The 22,105-nt window shown below is 46.6% G+C and overlaps 3 non-coding genes across 3 annotated transcripts; 2 read left to right on the top strand and 1 right to left on the bottom strand.

Annotated features, from left to right (window-relative positions):
- The first annotated feature begins 16,051 nt into the window (after positions 1-16,051).
- On the top strand, positions 16,052-16,125 carry TRNAT-AGU. The gene has a single exon. It is a non-coding gene; the product is annotated as a tRNA-Thr (tRNA).
- A 292-nt stretch (positions 16,126-16,417) lies between these two features.
- Positions 16,418-16,499, bottom strand: TRNAS-UGA. Its single transcript has one exon. It is a non-coding gene; the product is annotated as a tRNA-Ser (tRNA).
- A 97-nt stretch (positions 16,500-16,596) lies between these two features.
- Positions 16,597-16,669, top strand: TRNAT-UGU. Its single transcript has one exon. It is a non-coding gene; the product is annotated as a tRNA-Thr (tRNA).
- Positions 16,670-22,105: the final 5,436 nt, after the last annotated feature.

The following is a 22,105-nucleotide window of genomic DNA, read 5'->3' on the forward strand; positions in this document are numbered from 1 at the left end:
TTCAAGACTTGTTGGAAGTGTGCAAAGCAGTAATCAAAGCAAAAGGTGGCTACTTTGAAGAACCTAGAATATGACATATTTTCAGTTGTTTCACACTTTTTTGTTATGTATATAATTCCACGTGTTAATTCATAGTTTTGATGCCTTGAGTGTGAATCTACAATTTTCATAGTCATGAAAATAAAGACAACTCTTTGAGTGAGAAGGTGTGTCCAAACTTTTGGTCTGTACTGTATATCATAAGCCTTTTATCCTACAAAGGCATTCAACAATGAGAACATGAATCCAATTAGGAGTGAGCGCTTGCTAAACTGTCGGGGAGACTTACCCATCATCCGAGAAGGGCTCTAGGTCCTCCACAGTTAATTATAGACCAATAAGCTTAACTTCTGTTGTGGGAAAAATGTTTGAAGGACTCTTAGGGACTAAGCTATGTAGTACATAGTGAGACAACCTCTTTAATGCCTATAAAAATGTGTAGAAATCTGGGACTCATTCCCCTTTTTCCTAAAATTCCCATCCCCACCTATTCCTTGGCTGAACTTGATGGACTTATGTCTTTTTTCAACCGTATTAACTATCTAATAAAGAAACTGCCTGTACTATCTTTCCTATAGTTTGGAGACAAGATGGTATCCTAATTAAATCCACATTGAGTAATTGTCACGAGGGTATCGAGAACCACGCCTGACTCCGTTATACCCGGGGTCAGGAAGTCGCAGCGGTTGGCTGCACGCTCTATTTAAGATGGGGCTGTTTTCCTTATGGTAGCTTTCTGGGTTTGCTTTGCAAACCCTTTTGGCTCACTCAGGGATCCGTAGCTCCTTCTCCTCAGCTGTTCCTTGTCCAGCACTCCCAAACCTCCTTATATTCCTCTCTCACACTTCTCTGGTTGCCAGAGATAGAGCTTCCTGCCTGGACATCTATCCTGACCCACTGGAGCTGTGTTGCTGCGTTCTCTGACTGTTGATTCAGAACGCTACCCTCCGGATCCCTGTTGGACCTTTGTGGACAGTTGTTGTCGTCCACCTGGGTGTTTGTGTTTGTCTGTGTTTGTCTGTCCTCTCCCTGGTGTTTCCCTCTTAGTGCAGTGGTGAGGACTAGCGATCCCACCGGCCCGTTCACTATCTAGGGCTCATTTCAGGGAAAGCCAGGGTTTAGGCGCGTGATCGCCGCACGGGTGAGGAACCCGTCTAGGGACGTCAGGGCAGTCAGGTGCCAGCCGCAAGGTGAGTTAGGGGTCACCACCTTTCCCTCTCCCTTAGGCAGGGCTTTCCCTGTTTTCCTCCCTGTGCGTGACACCGGTCATTACATTATGTCTGGCCCTTATTTTGTGTAGGTAAAAAAAATAATATATATATATATTTATATATTTTTTTTTTTACCTACTTAGAATCCAGTATGGATCAAATTGCTGCTCTGTCCAAACAATTTCATGGCCTGTCTTTGGAGGTGGTAGGATTGAAGGCGTCGGTCCTCCAGCAACAGCAGCAATTACAACTGACCGCAAGCCCAGCGGTTGCTACTGGTAACCAGGTTGTTGCGGAACCCAAGGTCCCTCTCCCTGACAGATTTTCTGGGGGAAGGGACAAGTTTTGGGCATTCCGTGAGGCCTGTAAGTTATATTTTAAACTGCGCCCTCACTCCTCTGGTAATGAAGATCAGCGGGTGGGGGTTGTTATTTCCCTGCTGCAGGGGGACCCGCAGTCCTGGGCGTTCTCTTTACCTACTGATTCCCAGGCTCTTCGGTCAGTGGATGAGTTTTTCGGGGCCTTGGGTCTCATATATGACGACCCTGACCGAGTAGCACTGGCTGAATCAAGATTACAGAGACTCTTACAAGGAGAACGGCCGGTAGAGGAGTATTGCTCTGAATTCAGTAGGTGGGCTACGGATACCCAATGGAACGACCCGGCTCTCAGGAGTCAGTTCTGCTCTGGGTTATCCGAAAGGGTTAAGGATGCGCTTGCATTATATGAGACCCCCTTTTCCCTTGATGCGGTTATGTCCCTTTCTATCCGTATAGAGAGACGCCTTAGGGACAGGTTGAAAGAACCGGAGAAATTGGTAACTCCTCTCAAGCAGCAGTTAGTCTGTACGGACTTAGACGAGCCTATGCAGCTAGGAGGAACTACTCGTCAGGTCCGTCCTCCTGAGGCTCGCCGTAGGCGTGGGGTTTGTTTTTTTTGTGGGGAGAGGGGTCATTTCATTAATGTCTGTCCTTCTTTCCTCAGAAACAAAAGACCGTCGGAAAAACTACTAACCCCAGGCTGGGTGGAGGATGTCAGCCGGGGGGTATACGTCTCCTCCATACGTACATCGCAATTTGTGTTGCCAGCGGTTATTGTTTTTGGTGATAAGACGGAGACTATTTCTTTCTTTTTAGACAGTGGAGCAGGGGTAAATTTGATAGATGCCCATTTTGCCCGCACTTTGGGTTTGTCTCTCTGTACGTTACAGAGACCCATTCCCATATTCGCTATTGATTCTGCTCCCCTGTCTCAGAGAAACCTCACCCACATTGTTCATAATATACACCTTCGGGTAGGGGACCACCATAACGAGATGCTTTCAGGTTATGTTCTGGAGGGGCTTCCCACTCCGGTGGTGCTGGGTCTTCCCTGGTTGGTAGCGCACAATCCAGTAGTGGATTGGCAGGCCAGGGAGATATTGGAGTGGAGTGAGCAGTGCAGAGAAAATTGCTTAAATAGCAATTGCTTAGTCGCCTCCTTAACTACCCTACCTACATTTATTTCGGATTTTGAGGATGTTTTTTCTGAAAAGGGTTGTCAGAAGTTACCACCTCATCGTCCTTATGATTGCCCGGTTAACCTTATTCCCGGCGCAAAATTACCCAAGACCAGGTTATATAATCTTTCGGGTCCAGAGAGACAAGCCATGAAAGATTATATCTCCGAGAGCTTGGCTAAGGGACACATCAGGCCCTCTTCTTCACCCGTGGCTGCAGGGTTTTTCTTCGTTAAAAAGAAAGATGGGGGCCTGCGCCCTTGCTTAGATTTTCGCGAATTAAATCGGATAACCATCCGAGACCCATACCCTCTTCCTCTCATTCCTGACCTGTTTAATCAGATTGCGGGTGCTAGGTGGTTCTCCAAACTTGATCTTAGGGGGGCCTACAATCTGATTCGTTTTTAAGGAGGGGGATGAGTGGAACACAGCGTTTAACACCCCTGAGGGGCATTATGAAAATCTAGTTATGCCTTTCGGTCTGACCAATGCTCCTGCCGTCTTTCAACATTTCGTTAATGACATTTTTAGTCATCTAATCGGCAGGTTTGTGGTAATATACCTACTGTAGATGATATTTTAATTTATTCGTCTGATCTGAGAACACATGAGGAGCATGTCAGACAAGTACTGCAGGTCCTACGGACGAATGAATTATATGCTAAGATTGAAAAATGTGTCTTCGCCGTTCAGGAAATACAATTCCTGGGTTATTTTTTATCTGCTTCAGGTTTCCGTATGGATCCTAGTAAGGTCCAGGCAATTTTAGATTGGGATCTTCCTGAGAACCTCAAAGCACTACAACGGTTCTTGGGCTTCGCGAATTTCTATAGGAAATTCATTAAAAATTATTCACTTATTGTAAAACCGCTTACTGACATGACTAGGAAGGGGACTGATTTTTCTAAATGGTCTGACGCCGCTAAAGTTGCTTTTTCCTCTCTAAAAGAGAGGTTCACCTCAGCACCTGTACTAGTCCAACCTGATGTCTCTCAGCCTTTTATTGTTGAAGTCGATGCGTCAGAGGTGGGAGTGCTGTCTCAGGGTCCGTCTCCTGGCAAATGGCGTCCTTGTGCTTTCTTTTCGAAAAGACTATCTGCAGCAGAAAAGAACTACGATATTGGCAATAGGGAACTATTAGCTATTAAACTTGCATTTGAGGAGTGGCGCCACTTCTTAGAGGGGGCAGTCCACCCCGTCACTGTGATTACGGACCACAAAAATCTCCTGTACCTCGAATCAGCTAAGCGTCTCACCCCTAGACAGGCTAGGTGGTCGCTATTTTTTACCAGGTTTAACTTTGTTATTACCTATCGTCCTGGGGCAAAGAACACCAAGGCTGATGCACTATCTCGTTGTTTCCCTGGAGGGGGTAATGTGAGTGATCCAATGCCCATTCTACAAAGAGGAGTGGTTGTCTCTGCGGTACACTCTGTTTTGGAGGGGCCGGTCTCTTGCCCCTCAGAGAAATTGTTTGTACCGTTGAACCTACGTTTCGAATTATTAAAGGAACATCATAATTCAGCACTTTCTGGGCACCCGGGTAGTAAAGCAAACTTGGAGCTATTGTCTCGTCGTTTTTGGTGGCCAAGGTTGCGTCAGGATGTATTGGATTTTGTGTCTTCTTGTTCTACCTGTGCGCGCGCAAAAGTTTCACATACACGTCCTGCAGGGTCTCTATTACCACTCGTCATTCCCAATAGACCGTGGACACATCTGTCAATGGATTTTATCACTGACTTACCTTTGTCTGCGGGTAAAACAGTGATTTTGGTAGTAGTGGACAGGTTTAGCAAAATGGTACACTTCATTGCGTTACCCGCACTACCTAATGCTAAGACTCTTGCTCAGGTATTCGTCAGTGAAATCGTGAAGCTTCACGGGGTCCCCTCCGATGTTGTTTCGGATCAGGGTACCCAGTTTATTTCTAAATTTTGGAAAGCTTTTTGTTCCCGTTTGGGGGTACACTTGTCCTTTTCCTCAGCTTTCCATCCTCAGTCGAATGGACAGACTGAGCAAACCAACCAAAACCTTGAGACATATCTAAGATGTTTTGTGTCTGAAAACCAAGAGTTGTGGTCATCATACTCAGTTAGCTGAGTTTGCCATAAATAATCGTCGTCAGGAATCCACTGGCAAGTCACCATTTCTTGGTGCATATGGTTTTCATCCCCAATTCTGTACTTTCAAAGAGGGGGGGTCTTCTGGGGTTCCCGAAGAGGAACGTTTTTCGTCATCTCTTTCATCGGTATGGCAGAAGGTGCAAGCTAACTTGAAAAATATGGGAGGTAAATACAAATGCATGGCTGATAAGAGACGGTCGCCAGGTCCGGACCTAGGAGTGAATGACTATGTGTGGTTGTCTACTAGGAATATTAAATTGAAGGTTCCCTCTTGGAAACTGGGTCCTAGGTTTATTGGCCCTTACAAAATTGTAGCCATCATCAACCCCGTGGCTTTTCGCCTGGAGTTACCTCAGACTTTTAAAATTCATAATGTTTTTCATAAGTCGTTACTCAAAAAATATGTTCCACCTCTAGAACCATCACCGCTGCCACCCCCTCCTGTTGTCGTGGATGGTAATCTAGAATTTCAGATATCCAAAATTGTTAATTCTCGTCGGGTCCGCCGCTCTCTTCAATATCTGGTGCATTGGAGAGGTTACGGTCCCGAGGAAAGAATGTGGGTTCCTGCGTCTGAGGTAAACGCCGACAGGTTAGTTCGGGTTTTTCATGCCTCTCATCCTGAGAGACCTGGTCCTGAGTGTCTGGAGGCCCCTCGTAGAGAGGGGGGTACTGTCACGAGGGTATCGAGAACCACGCCTGACTCTGTTATACCCGGGGTCAGGAAGTCGCAGCGGTTGGCTGCACGCTCTATTTAAGATGGGGCTGTTTTCCTTATGGTAGCTTTCTGGGTTTGCTTTGCAAACCCTTTTGGCTCACTCAGGGATCCGTAGCTCCTTCTCCTCAGCTGTTCCTTGTCCAGCACTCCCAAACCTCCTTATATTCCTCTCTCACACTTCTCTGGTTGCCAGAGATAGAGCTTCCTGCCTGGACATCTATCCTGACCCACTGGAGCTGTGTTGCTGCGTTCTCTGACTGTTGATTCAGAACGCTACCCTCCGGATCCCTGTTGGACCTTTGTGGACAGTTGTTGTCGTCCACCTGGGTGTTTGTGTTTGTCTGTCCTCTCCCTGGTGTTTCCCTCTTAGTGCAGTGGTGAGGACTAGCGATCCCACCGGCCCGTTCACTATCTAGGGCTCATTTCAGGGAAAGCCAGGGTTTAGGCACGTGATCGCCGCACGGGTGAGGAACCTGTCTAGGGACGTCAGGTGCCAGCCGCAAGGTGAGTTAGGGGTCACCACCTTTCCCTCTCCCTTAGGCAGGGCTTTCCCTGTTTTCCTCCCTGTGCGTGACACCGGTCATTACAGTAATTGCACTAAAAACTGTATTCCTTTAGGTAGGGATACTTTCACACTGGCGTTTTGACTGAGCCAAACAGATCCGTTCTTACACACAATGTAAGTAAATGGGGACAGATCCGTTTTCTGTGACACAATAGAAAACGGATCCATCCTCCATTGACTTTCAGTGGTGTTCAAGACAGATCCATCTATTGTGGCAATGTGAACATTGAGGTGTTGTTTCCCCAGGTTCCAGTCCGAGACTTGAGGCATGCTCATGTCCAGGGATCCTATTTAATCCTGCTGCTGGATCTTGGGTGTGTGAAGTAGAGTCCTGGTGAGGCTCTGTGTGAGTGGTCTCAGCCGGGTGGGCTGAGGGGCCACAAGGCTAGGCGATAGCCTGAACTTTGGGGGACGCGGTGACCCCTGTGAAACTAGGATCACAAGGCCAGAGTTGGGAGGACTACTGGGCCACAATCCCCCAAAAGGTATTGAAGTGTCATAGCCTGGAGGTTGCTGGACTGAATGGCCGAGAAAAGCTGCATTTGTGTTCCATGTGTAAACAGGGCTCGCTAGGTGAGTCAGGGTTACACTTATGTGTTTAGTTAGAGCCTAGTCGGGCAAGGGTTTGTTATTTTGTGTGGATGTCCCACGTGATAAGTTGAAGCTGAGACTTCTTAACATGTGCTTTGCTAAAGTGTCTGAAATAAAGCAAGAGTTTGGACATTATAATCGTGTCTGCGAAGATATCTGTGAGTGTGACCCCCTGAAAGGAGATGATCCCCTACACCAGTGATGGCGAACCTATGGCACGGGTGCCAGAGGCGGCACTCAGATCCCTCTCTGTGGGCACCCACACCCTGGAAAAAGTCTATGGTGTACCAATATGTCGTAGACTTTTCCTGCCATTCAGCAGCGCAGGGCGCACTATGCACAGCACAGGCAGCGCACTGAATGTAGGCAGGCTATTGTAGATAAATGATAAAGTACATGGAAGATATTCTATATTAGACTGTAGTATTCAAGGTAAATTGCTGTGTTGGCACTTTGCGATAAATAAGTGGGTTTATGCTGCAGTTTGGGCACTCGGTCTGTAAATGGTTCGCCATCAATGCCCTACACTATGTTAAAGATTCTGTTCTGAACAGATGCAGACGTTTGTATTATCTGAATGGATCCGTCTGTGCAGATCCATGACGGATCCGCACCAAACGCGAGTGTGACAGTAGCCTTACAAGTATAAACAGCTAAAATTAAACCCCCCAATACTTACAGCTACTGTAAAAATGGCAATAAAAGACCAAAAAAAAGCATTTAAAAAATACAAATCTGAGGGGGCAGCTGTAGCGTTTGAAGATTACAAAGGGCTTAATAAAATCTATAAAAAGGATAAAAAATTAGCAAAAATACAAAATGAACAACAGGTGGCAAAAAAGAGCAGAACAAATCCCCCAAAAATTCTTTAAATTTATACAGTGCCTTGCAAAAGTATTCACCCCCCCCCCTTGACTTTTTTCGTATTTTGGTACATTGCAGCCTTAAGTTCAATGTTTTGTTAATCTGAATTTTATATGATGGATCAGAACACAATAGTCTAAGTTGGTGAAGTGAAATGAGAAAAATATATAAATAAAACTATTGTTTTGAAATAGAAAACCAAAAATTGGCATGTGCGTATGTATTCAACCCCTTTGTTAGGAAGCCCATAAAAAGCTCTGGGGCAACCAATTACCTTTAGAAGTCACATAATTAGGGAAATGATGTCCACCTGTGTGCAATCTAAGTGTAACATAATCTGTCATTACATATACACACCTTTTTTGAAAGGCCCCAGAGGCTGCAACACCTAAGCAAGAGGCATCACTAACCAAACACTGCCATGAAGACCAAGGAACTCTCCAAACAAGTAAGGGACAATGTTCAGAAGTACAAGCCAGGGTTAGGTCATAAAAAAATATCCAAATCTTTGATGATCCCCAGAAGCACCATCACATCTATCATAACCAAATGGATAGAACATGACGCAACAGCAAACCTGCCAAGAGACGTCCGCCCACCAAAACTCACGGACCGGGCAAGGATGGCATTAATCAGAGAGGCAGCACAGAGACCTAAGGTAACCCTGGAGGAGCTGCAGAGTTCCACAACAGAGACTGGAGTATCTGTAAATAGGACGACAATAAGCCATACGCTCCATAGAGTTGGGCTTTATGGTAGAGTGGCCAGAAGAAAGTCATTACTTTCAGCTAAAAACAAAAAGGCATGTTGTGAGTTTGCGAAATAGCATGTGGGAGACTCCCAAAATGTATAGAGGAAGATGCTCCGATCTTATTAAACTAAAATTTAACTTTTCGGCCATCAAAGAAAACGCTAGGTCTGACGCAAACCATCACATCACCAAAGAACACAATGTTTTTCAGCAGCTGGGACTGGGAAACTGGTCAGAGTTGAGGGAAAGATGGATGGTGATAAATCCAGGGATATTCTTGAGCAACACCTGTCCCACTCTGTGCGTGATTTGAGGCTAGGACGGAGATTCACCTTCCAGCAGGACAATGACCCCAAACACACTGGTAAAGCAACACTTGAGAGGCTTAAGGGAAAACATGTAAATGTGTTGGAATGGCCTAGTCACAGCCCAGATTTTAATTTCTCCTGACCTTTGACGTACTACTACGTGATGGGAACCACTGAGTTCACGCAATTTGACGTAATAGTACGTCATGGTTATCGCGCGGTCCCTGGTAGCCAGGCCCCTGCTGTATCCGCCGGCATCGCTGTAAAAGCCGATGCCGGCGGATTAACCCCTTCTATGCCGCGGTCCGCGCTGGCCGCGACATAGAAGGGGTTTGTGTTGGGTGGGTGATCCACACTGCTGTGGCGGAGACCCGATGCGTGACAAGGCAGCCCGATGCCGTGCAGAGGCTCCCCAATGCCTTGCACGGCCTCGGGAACTGCCTTCTACGGGTGCCGAGGAGATTCAGCCTCAGTCTGGGTCTCCTAGGCAACCTGTTAGTATGTCTCAATGTCATACACTAACAGGCAATGCAGAGGGGATCAGACCCCTAAAAGTGAACATCAGAAATAAAGTTTTGAAAAAAAGTAATAAAATTAATAAAGTAAAAAAGGAAAAAAAGCCCCTTACCCCTTATTTTATAATAAAAAACTGAAAAAAAAACACACATATTAGGTATCGTCGTGTCTGTAATGACCTGCTCTATAAATATATTACCTGATCCTCCCTGTCAGATAAACAAAAAAAGTGTAAAAAAAAGCAATTTTTGACACCTTACATCACAAAAAGTGCAACACCAAGCGATCAAAAAGGCATATGTCCCACAAAATGGTATCAATAAAACCAGCACGTCATCCCGCAAAAAAAGAGCCCCTACCTAAGACAATCGACCAAAAAAATAAATAAAACTATAGCTCTAGCTAGTTTCAAAACTGCTATTATTGTACTGAAGTAAAATACATTTAAAAAAATCCATATTTGGTATCGCCACGTCCGTAACAACCCTTTCTTTAAAATATCACATGACCTAAGCCCTCAGTTGAACACCGTAAAAAAAAAAAAAATGTGTAAAAAAAAAATCTATTTTTGTCACATTACATCACAAACATTGCAACAGCAAGTGATTAAAAAGGCGTATGCCCCCCAAAATAGTACCAATCAGACCGTCACCTCATCCCACAAAAAATTAGCCCCTACCTAAGACAATCGGTCAAAAAATAAAAAAGCGATCACTCTCAGACAATGGAGACACTAAAATATGTTTTTTTTAATTCAAAACTGCTATTATTGTGCTAAAGTAAAATAAATAAAAAAAAGTATACATATTAGGTATCACTCCGTCCGTAACGAAATACTGATACACTAAAATATCAGTATTTCGGTTTCAAAAATTCTATTGTGTAAAACTTAAATAAATAAGAAAAAGTAGACATATTAGGTATTGCCACGTCCGTAACGATCTGCTCTATAAAAAGTCACATGACCTATTCCCTCAGGTAAATGCTGTAAAAATAAATAAATAAAAAATGCGCCAAAAGAACAAATTTTTGGGTCACCTTGCCGCATAAAGTGTAATAATGAATGATCAAAAAATCATATGTACCCGTGATTAGTTTCAATAAAAAAAAGGTAAACTCTTCCTGCAAAAAACGAGCCCCTGCACAAGACGATCGGCAGAAAAAAAAAAAAAATTGGGTGTTCAGAAAATGGAGATACAAAAACCTAATTTTTGTTTTCAAAAATGCTTTATTATATAAAACTGAAACAAACATAATAGAAAGTAGACATAATTGATATCATTGCATCCGTAACCATCTGCTCTATAAAAATATTACATGATCTAACCCAGGGCTGGCCAACCAGCGGCTCTCCAACTGTTGTAAGACTACAATTCCCACCATGCACTGCTGTAGGCTGAAAGTTGTAGACAGTCTGGGCATGCTGGGAGTTGTAGTTTTGCAACAGCTGGAGAGCCGCAGGTTGGCCATCCCTGATCTAACCTGTCAGATAAATGTTGTTAAAAATAAAAAATAAAATCGGTGCCAAAACATCCATGTTTTGGTTACCTTGCCTCACAAAAAACGTAATATAGAGCAATTAAAAATCATATGTACCAAAAAATAGTACCAACAAAACTGGCACCTTATCCCGTAGTTTCCAAAATGTGGTCACTTTTTTGAGTTTCTACTGTAGGGGCGCATCAGGGGGGGCCTTAAATGGGACATGGCATCTAAAAACCAGTTCAGCTAAATCTGCCTTCCAAAAACCATATGGCGTTCCTTTCCTACTGCACCCTGCCATGTGCCCATACAGCAGTTTACGATCACATGTGGGGTGTTTCTGTAAACCGCAGAATCAGCGTAATAAATATTACGTTTTATTTGGCTGTTAACCCTTGCTTTGCTACGGAAAAAAAAAGGATTAAAATTTAAAATCTGCCCAAAAAGTGAAATTCTGAAATTCCATCTCCATTTTCCATTAATTCTTGTGGAACACCTAAAGGGTAAACAAAGTTTGTAAAATCAGTTTTGTATACCTTGAGGGGTGTAGTTTCTAAAGTGGGGTCATTTTTGGGTGGTTTTTATTATGTAAGCCTCACAAAGTAACTTCAGACCTGAACTGTTCCTTATAAAGTGTGTTTTGGAAATTTTCCTAAAAATGTCAATATTTGCTTCCAAACTTCTAAGCCTTCTAACGTCCCCAAAAAATGTTGCTGAAAAATGGGGGTCCTGGGTGTCAGATCCCCACTATCAGTAAAAAAAACTCTCGGAAAACCCCTTTAAAGCAGCTCTGTCATCCGGATCAACGGGTTGATCATGCTGATTAAAACGATACCTGTGTTATGTCTGTTGGTGGTATCATTGCAGAGAAAAACAATTATGCAAATGAAAACTATTTGAGAACCAGGAGGCAGGCTTAGGCTACTTTCACACTAGCGTTCGGCTGTCCGCTCGTGAGCTCCGTTTGAAGGGGCTCACGAGCGGACCCGAACGCTTCCGTCCAGCCCTGATACAGTCTGAATGGATGCGGATCCGCTCAGACTGCATCAGTCTGGCGGCGTTCAGCCTCCGCTCCGCTCGCCTCCGCACAGACAGGCGGACAGCTGAACGCTGCTTGCAGCGTTCAGGTGTCCGCCTGGCCGTGCGGATCCTGTCCAGACTTACAATGTAAGTCAATGGGGACGGATCCGTTTGAAGATGCCACAATATGGCTCAATCTTCAAGCGGATCCGTCCCCCATTGACTTTACATTGAAAGTCTGGACGGATCCGTCCGAGGCTATTTTCACACTTAGCTTTTATATGCCAATATAATGCAGACGGATCCGTTCTGAACGGAGCCTCCGTCTGCATTATTATGATCGGATCCGTTCAGAACGGATCCGATCAAACGCTAGTGTGAAAGTAGCCTTATGTGGTTCGAGCAGCGCTCCAGCAACGCTCCTGGTGCTCCATAATGCGCCTTTCTGCTTTTCATCACAGCTTCCCTGCCTTCAAATTGACAGCGCAAGACCGCACTCGTGTACAGAATGGCGCTGAACACATCTTCGGCTTCACCCCGATGAGCGAAGATGTTGTGCACCACCGGCAGACATAAGACAGGTATTGTTTTAATCAGTGTCATCAAACCTATCAGGCTATATGCCTAAGGCCCCTTTATGCCTAAAGACCGTTTTTTTTCCCATTTATGGGCCGTTTTTTGCATTCCATATACGGAACCATTCATTTCGATGGTTCCACCAAAAAAACATAATGTAGTCTGTTGAGGTTGAGATATATGCATACATAGATAGGCACATTGTGGGATGATCTGCGCACATCTGTCCTTAATATTCCACAGAGGCTCATTGTGGCCCCTGTGGGGAATACAGGTCCTTCTCAAAAAATTAGCATATTGTGATAAAGTTCATTATTTTCTGTAATGTACTGATAAACATTAGACTTTCATATATTTTAGATTCATTACACACCAACTGAAGTAGTTCAAGCCTTTTATTGTTTTAATATTGATGATTTTGGCATACAGCTCATGAAAACCCAAAATTCCTATCTCAAAAAATTAGCATATCATGAAAAGGTTCTCTAAACGAGCTATTAACCTAATCATCTGAATCAACTAGTTAACTCTAAACACCTGCAAAAGATTCCTGAGGCTTTTAAAAACTCCCAGCCTGGTTCATTACTCAAAACCGCAATCATGGGTAAGACTGCCGACCTGACTGCTGTCCAGAAGGCCATCATTGATACCCTCAAGCAAGAGGGTAAGACACAGAAAGAAATTTCTGAACGAATAGGCTGTTCCCAGAGTGCTGTATCAAGGCACCTCAGTGGGAAGTCTGTGTAAAGGAAAAAGTGTGGCAGAAAACGCTGCACAACAGGAAGAGGTGACCGGGCCCTGAGGAAGATTGTGGAGAAGGACCGATTCCAGACCTTGGGGGACCTGCGGAAGCAGTGGACTGAGTCTGGAGTGGAAACATCCAGAGCCACCGTGTACAGGCGTGTGCAGGAAATGGGCTACAGGTGCCGCATTCCCCAGGTCAAGCCACTTTTGAACCAGAAACAGCGGCAGAAGCGCCTGACCCGGGCTACAGAGAAGGAGCACTGGACTGTTGCATGTCATTCGGAAATCAAGGTGCCAGAGTCTGGAGGAAGACTGGGGAGAGGGAAATGCCCAAATGCCTGAAGTCCAGTGTCAAGTACCCACAGTCAGTGATGATCTGGGGTGCCATGTCAGCTGCTGGTGTTGGTCCACTGTGTTTTATCAAGGGCAGGGTCAATGCAGCTAGCTATCAGGAGATTTTGGAGCACTTCATGCTTCCATCTGCTGAAAAGCTTTATGGAGATGAAGATTTCATTTTTAAGCACGACCTGGCACCTGCTCACAGTGTCAAAACCACTGGTAAATGGTTTACTGACCATGGTATTACTGTGCTCATTTGGCCTGCCAACTCTCCTGACCTGAACCGCATAGAGAATCTGTGGAATATTGGGAAGAGAAAGTTGAGAGACGCGAGACCCAACACTCTGGATGAGCTTAAGGCCGCTATCGAAGCATCCTGGGCCTCCATAACATCTCAGCAGTGCCACAGGCTGATTGCCTCCATGCCACGCCGCATTGAAGCAGTCATTTCTGCAAAAGGATTCCCGACCAAGTATTGAGTGCATAACTGAACATATTTATTTGAAGGTTGACTTTTTTTGTATTAAAAACACTTTTATTTTATTGGTCGGATGAAATATGCTAATTTTTTGAGATAGGAAATTTGGGTTTTCATGAGCTGTATGCCAAAATCATCAATATTAAAACAATAAAAGGCTTGAACTACTTCAGTTGGTGTGTAATGAATCTAAAATATATGAAAGTCTAATGTTTATCAGTACATTACAGAAAATAATGAACTTTATCACAATATGCTAATTTTTTGAGAAGGACCTGTATATATGTGCCCCCTTACATGGCCATTTTATATTTATGTGCCCCCATATGTGCCCCCTTATACATATGCCCCCCCCTTATACATATGCCCCCTTATAAATTAGAGTCCCCTCATAGTCCATAGACCCCATTTGATGTCACCTGAAACCAGAGGTATCAGTGTGAATGTGCCCCAAGCATTCACACTTATGCCATCTGGTTAATTGCATCAGAATGTCCGGACAAGAGTTCAATAGAATCTGAGTCCTTTGTAGTCTGCTGGAGATAATTATGCATGATAGAAGGAAGGGAGAAACCTCCCCTCCTTCTATTATGTGCATTCCGGCAGCGTGATTACTATCGCGCTGCCCGGAATGCAGTGGGCCGGCGGAGTGACGTAATTTCACTGCGCCGGCCCACGTGTCCACAGTGTGGGCGGTGCGGGCCGCTGGACATAAATATACGGCGACCCCTGCTACACCCCTATCCCTGCTGCTATTTACCCCTACCATAACCCCTGCGGTACCCCTGTGTCTGTTCAGCAATTTTGCGGAACGTGTGCGGACCCATTCATTTCAATGAGGCTGCAAAAGATGCGGACAGCACATCACATCTTTTGCGTATTACCTCTGGACTACAGAAGTCCTCTCACCAGTAAGCATTTACAAACTATCATCACCAAGAGCGCTTTACGCTTCAGTGAAGTAACTAAAAACAGTGAAGAAATGTTTTATAGCACCATTTATAAAAAATGTATAAAACATTGTACAATAAAGTTCACGTTTCCTGTGAGTGACCCTATTCAGTTCAATGTGTGCAGTTATAGGCCTCATGCACACGACCGTGTTTTGTTTCTGTGTCCGTTCCGTTTTTTTTTGCGGATAGGATGCGGACCCATTCATTTTAATGGGTCCGCAAAAAATGCGGACAGCACACCGTGTGCTCTCAGCATCAGTATGTCCGTTCCGTTGCCCCGCAAAAAAAATAGTGCATGTCCTATTTTTTTCTAGTTTGCGGACGATATGCATTATTACAATGGATCCGCCAAAAAAACGGATCTGCAGAAAAAACGGAACGTCATCTGTTTTTTTTGAGGATCCGCAATTTGCGGACCGCAAAACACATACGGTCGTACATACAGTGATGGCCGGTCCCGTGATGGGTGTCGCGGCCACGATCGCTCAGTAGCCCCAGCCTAGATGCGATTTTCATGCAGCTTTCCTTGCGGAAATTACCACTGCTGGTGATTATATACAATGCCCTAGAGCTTGACAAAAATTAGAACAGGGAAAACCACGCTGCGCTGCGGTCAAGTACCGTGTGGTCGTACACACCAGAGCGGGTTCTAGTAATTAGGACCCACGATACCATTAACAATGCAGACAGTGCCGTCCTAATTTGTTTATTTGGGTTCCGCACATAGCGACCATAGCCCGACCACGTCACAACCGCCCCGTGTGACCTCACGCACAATGGCAGTAACCATTTTTGTGGACGTCTATAGAACTGTCCAATCCTTGTCCAGAATACGGAGAAGAATAGGACTTGTGGACATACAGATGCGGAAATGAATGGGTCCACATCCGACCCACAAAAAACGCGGATTGGATGCAGACTACGTACACTGTGGTGAGCATGAGCCCTTACCCTGCTCTGCTACCGAGATACAGTAAAATAAACGATCACAATACGCCAGATGGATCGTTGACTGTGTACCTCACCTTCTCAGTGCACAGTCTAATCGTTAATTACAACCTAATTCATATGTGATTAGTGGTCTGTGCCTAGTGACTAGTGAGCTTCTCCCTACGGAAACAAAGAAGGATCAGAGGAGATGTTACACGCCATCCGCCATGTCCTGTGAGAGAACCTGTACACCAGCCGCACACACAGTAATCAGAGGGAAAATGCCAGGTCCATGTGACATGAACCAGGGATACAGACAATTGTGAAGACTCGGGGAGATCAGATGGCGCTGTGGCTTAGTTGGTTAAAGCGCCTGTCTAGTAAACAGGAGATCCTGAGTTCGAATCTCAGCAGTGCCTATTTTTATATTTCTTACTGGATGAGCTCTGCACGACCCCCTTCACAAAAATACCATCTGATGGTCTTATGAAACTTCAGAATCACACATTTATTGCATCCTCCTCTCAAACATGTCATAGCTAAAAGCTAGGCAATCTTGTCATTTCCATTAAGCTATACATACCAATTAATATAAATTGTAATGTTATCATTAATGTTAATAAAATATATATCCCATAATTATTTGAATCAATAATGTGAAATCTAAAGTCATGTTCATTACATGAGAGAGGGGGAAAAAAAAAACATACACGTAGTCGGCAGGATTCGAACCTGCGCGGGGAAACCCCAATGGATTTCAAGTCCATCGCCTTAACCACTCGGCCACGACTACATTGTGCTTTACACAGAGCACAGCCTAATATGATGCCTATGACAGACTCGGTGACTGTGTTAACAAATAGGAAAATATTTCCTCTTCAACACAAGATGGCTCCATAGCTCAGGGGTTAGAGCACTGGTCTTGTAAACCAGGGGTCGCGAGTTCAAATCTCGCTGGGGCCTAGTTAAAACCTTTTTATTTTTTTTCTTCCAATTGTGTTATGAATTTGTTACTACATCAAATGAGGGTTCATCACAGGCATCAATTGCATATTGCTAACATGATCAGTGGTGCTAAAACAAATCTGTCCCTTTATTGAAAGTAATGACCCTCTTTACATTTGTACCAATGTTTGGCCCCTGTAAAAGTGGCACAGATCCCCCAACAGACCTGAAAAACGCCTAACTCATACATGTCAGGTCCATGCCAGTTGCAAATTAAAAGAGGATGTCTTTTTTTTCTCATATTTTCTCTTGAAGAGACTGCAACCATAGGCGTGAGCACTGGGTGTGCCGCACACCCTGAGACCCGGCGGCGGTGAAACACTTTGTAATTTTTTAAAAAAAATAAATCACTTACGTTGTGCCGCCCGGCCGTCCCCGTTCCGTTGACTAGAGTGGATCCCGTCCTCATTCGCCATCTTTACACAGACCGGGAGGAGCTAAGGCTACTTTCACACTCATACTGTTTGGTGCGGATCTGCACAGACGGATCCGTTCAGGTAATACAACCGTCTGCATCCGTTCAGAACGGATCTGTTTGTATTATCTGTTACATAGCCAAGACGGATCAGTCTTGAACATTATTGAAAGTCAATGGAGGACAGATCCGTTTTCTATTGTGCCAGATTGTGTCATAGAAAACGGATCCGTCCCCATTGACTTACATTGTGTGTCAGAACGGATCAGTTTGGCTAAGTTTCGTCAGATGGACATCAAAACGCTGCAAGCATTAGGGCAAAACGGATCCGTTTTGGACCGCTTGTGAGAGCCCTGAACGGATCTCACAAACGAAAAGCCAAAACGCTAGTGTGAAAGTAGCCTAAGCTAGCGGGAGTCACGGGCAGCACCCAGTCTCCACCTTCAGCCCCTGGGGTGAGTGACGCTACAGACAGGGCCGGCAGCATGGGCGCCCAGCAAACTTTCTAGTTGTGGAGTGAGAGAGACCCCGGAGCAGGTGTGTCCCCAGCAGGTAAGTGCGCAACGTACACCCCTCTGACTGCAATTAGTGGGAGCTGAAGCGGAGCTGAGTGGGAGCGGAGTGAGCACTGAAGTTGGGGTTCACCCTGCAGCCAGGCTGTTCTTATAGTCTGGAGGGTAGTCATGTGGAGATGGTGACTTGCTTTGCTGAAGTGGGTGACCCCGACGCTCTGATAAAGTGGCAGTGATAGAGGGGCTTTGTGGGGATCTGCACCCCCTGATAGAGGGGCTTTGTGGGGACCTGCACCCCGTGATAGAGGGGCCTTGTGGGGACCTACACCCCATGATAAAGGGGCATTGTGGGGACCTGCACCCCATGATAAAGGGGCATTGTGGGGACCTGCACCCCATGATAAAGGGGCTTTGTGGGGACCTGAACCCCATAATAGAGGGGAATTGTGTGGACCTGCAACCCATGATAGAGGGGCATTGTGGGGACTCCTACCCCCTGATTGAGGGGCCTTGTGGGGACCTGCACCCCATGATAGAGGGGCATTGTGGGGACCTGCACTCCATGATAGAGGGGCATTGTGGGGACCTGCACCCCATGATAGAGGGGCATTGTGGGGACCTGCACTCCATGATAAAGGGGCATTGTGGGGACTCCTACCCCCTGATTGAGGGGCCTTGTGGGGACCTGCACTCCATGATAGAGGGGCATTGTGGGGACCTGCACTCCATGATAGAGGGGCATTGTGGGGACCTGCACCCCATGATAGAGGGGCATTGTGGGGACCTGCACTCCATGATAAAGGGGCATTGTGGGGACTCCTATCCCCTGATTAAGGGGCCTTGTGGGGACCTGCACCCCATGATAAAGGGGCATTGTGGGGACCTGCACCCCATGATAGAGGGGCATTGTGGGGACCTGCACTCCATGATAGAGGGGCATTGTGGGGACCTGCACTCCATGATAGAGTGGAATTGTGGGGACCTGCACTCCATGATAAGGGGCATTGTGGGGACCTGCACCCCATGATAGAGGGGCATTGTGGGGACCTGCACTCCATGATAGAGGGGCATTGTGGGGACCTGCACCCCATGATAGAGGGGCATTGTGGGGACCTGCACTCCATGATAGAGGGGCATTGTGGGGACCTGCACTCCATGATAGAGGGGCATTGTGGGGACCTGCACTCCATGATAGAGGGGTATTGTGGGGACCTGCACTCCATGATTGAGGGGCCTTGTGGGGACCTGTACTCCATGATAGAGGGGCATTGTGGGGACCTGCACTCCATGATAGAGGGGCCTTGTGGGGACCTGCACTCCATGATAGAGGGGCATTGTGGGGACCTGCACTCCATGATAAAGGGGCATTGTGGGGACTCCTATCCCCTGATTAAGGGGCCTTGTGGGGACCTGCACCCCATGATAAAGGGGCATTGTGGGGACCTGCACCCCATGATAGAGGGGCATTGTGGGGACCTGCACTCCATGATAGAGGGGCATTGTGGGGACCTGCACTCCATGATAGAGTGGAATTGTGGGGACCTGCACTCCATGATAAAGGGGCATTGTGGGGACCTGCACCCCATGATAGAGGGGCATTGTGGGGACCTGCACCCCATGATAGAGGGGCATTGTGGGGACCTGCACCCCATGATAGAGGGGCATTGTGGGGACCTGCACTCCATGATAAAGGGGCATTGTGGGGACCTGCACTCCATGATAGAGGGGCATTGTGGGGACCTGCACTCCATGATAGAGGGGAATTGTGTGCACCGCCATATATATATACACACACACATACATATACACGCGCGCGCGGCGTGTGTGTTTGTGCTTTAGGGTGCACACCCTAATGCAATAGGCTGCGCACGCCTATGACTGCGACACTCATTCTCTTCACTACCTTCTCACAATGCAGTGGTGGAGCAGTGTATTTATAGCTGATAGAGCCGCTGTAATCACACTGCTGGTGGCTACAATGTTGAGAATGGAAAGAAGGTAAACAATGAAGAGAACGCAGTGCGTAGGCCGGGACTCTGACGAAACTCGGAACCTAACAACGCCTTTAGCTTAGCATACCAACCATCCGATCCAGTAGGACAGTCCCGGATTTCGGTAGCTGTCCCACAGTCAGGGCTGAGGTATGTTCTTAGGACACAAAGGCAGTTGATTGCAATGGTGAAGCCGTCGGCTCCCTGCTTTGTGGGGACCTGAACCCCATAATAGAGGGGAATTGTGTGGACCTGCAACCCATGATAGAGGAGTATTGTGGGGACTCATACCCCCGATTGAGGGGCCTTGTGGGGACCTGCACTCCATGATAGAGGGGCATTGTGGGGACCTGCACTCCATGATAGAGGGGCATTGTGGGGACCTGCACCCCATGATAGAGGGGCATTGTGGGGACCTGCACTCCATGATAAAGGGGCATTGTGGGGACTCCTATCCCCTGATTAAGGGGCCTTGTTGGGACCTGCACCCCATGATAAAGGGGCATTGTGGGGACCTGCACCCCATGATAGAGGGGCATTGTGGGGACCTGCACTCCATGATAGAGGGGCATTGTGGGGACCTGCACTCCATGATAGAGTGGAATTGTGGGGACCTGCACTCCATGATAAAGGGGCATTGTGGGGACCTGCACCCCATGATAGAGGGGCATTGTGGGGACCTGCACCCCATGATAGAGGGGCATTGTGGGGACCTGCACTCCATGATAGAGGGGCATTGTGGGGACCTGCACTCCATGATAGAGTGGAATTGTGGGGACCTGCACTCCATGATAAAGGGGCATTGTGGGGACCTGCACCCCATGATAGAGGGGCATTGTGGGGACCTGCACCCCATGATAGAGGGGCATTGTGGGGACCTGCACCCCATGATAGAGGGGCATTGTGGGGACCTGCACTCCATGATAAAGGGGCATTGTGGGGACCTGCACCCCATGATAGAGGGGCATTGTGGGGACCTGCACTCCATGATAAAGGGGCATTGTGGGGACCTGCACCCCATGATAGAGGGGCATTGTGGGGACCTGCACTCCATGATAGAGGGGCATTGTGGGGACCTGCACTCCATGATAGAGTGGAATTGTGGGGACCTGCACTCCATGATTTAGGGGCATTGTGGGGACCTGCACCCCATGATAGAGGGGCATTGTGGGGACCTGCACCCCATGATAGAGGGGCATTGTGGGGACCTGCACCCCATGATAGAGGGGCATTGTGGGGACCTGCACCCCATGATAGAGGGGCATTGTGGGGACCTGCACTCCATGATAAAGGGGCATTGTGGGGACCAGCACTCCATGATAGAGGGGCATTGTGGGGACCTGCACTCCATGATAGAGGGGAATTGTGTGCACCGCCATATATATATATATATATATATATATACACACACACACATCCATATACACGCGCGCGCGGCGTGTGTGTTTGTGCTTTAGGGTGCACACCCTAATGCAATAGGCTGCGCACGCCAATGACTGCGACACTCATTCTCTTCACTACCTTCTCACAATGCAGTGGTGGAGCAGTGTATTTATAGCTGATAGAGCCGCTGTAATCACACTGCTGGTGGCTACAATGTTGAGAATGGAAAGAAGGTAAACAATGAAGAGAACGCAGTGCGTAGGCCGGGACTCTGACGAAACTCGGAACCTAACAACGCCTTTAGCTTAGCATACCAACCATCCGATCCAGTAGGACAGTCCCGGATTTCGGTAGCTGTCCCACAGTCAGGGCTGAGGTATGTTCTTAGGACGCAAAGGCAGTTGATTGCAATGGTGAAGCCGTCGGCTCCCTGCTTTCACCATTGCAATCACCATTCACCTCAGCTGCCGGTCCTCTCCAGCAGGCATGGATGTGGTCACACATATGTCACGCTTACTGGGCTGTGTATGAGGAGTGTGCAGGCAAGAAAACCCTGTGGACCCCATTATACTCATTGGCGGTCCATCGTCACAGGACAGATATGACACTGACATTACTTTTACATTTCTGGTCCAATATCGGAACATAATAGAAACTGCAGCTTAGACGTGAACACAGCTTTATAACATGGCAGATGTCCATCATTAAAGGGACGGTCCCATCTTAGACATTGGGGGCACATCGCTAGGTTTGCCAGCACTCGGCTATTTTCGTCTTTTGCATAGAAATAAATGGAGGGCGGCTGTGCATGCACGATGCATCCTCTGTTATTTTATCTATTTATCTATGCAAGAGCTGAAAATAGCCGAGCACTGGCTAGGTTATTTTCGTCGGTACCCATTGAAATGACCGTGTTTGCGCAGTGCGCTTTTATTCTTTTCAATGCGCTTTTATTCTTTTCAATGGGCTTTAGAAAATAATTTAGAGTGCTCCATTCTAATCTTTACAAGTTCCCACCTCTAGTACCCAAACCTATCAGACATTGGGGGCATACCCCAACAATATGCCCCCAATATCCAAGATGGGACAAATT

The sequence above is a fragment of the Bufo gargarizans genome, chromosome 10 (assembly GCF_014858855.1).
Source record: "Bufo gargarizans isolate SCDJY-AF-19 chromosome 10, ASM1485885v1, whole genome shotgun sequence".
Taxonomy (NCBI): domain Eukaryota; kingdom Metazoa; phylum Chordata; class Amphibia; order Anura; family Bufonidae; genus Bufo; species Bufo gargarizans.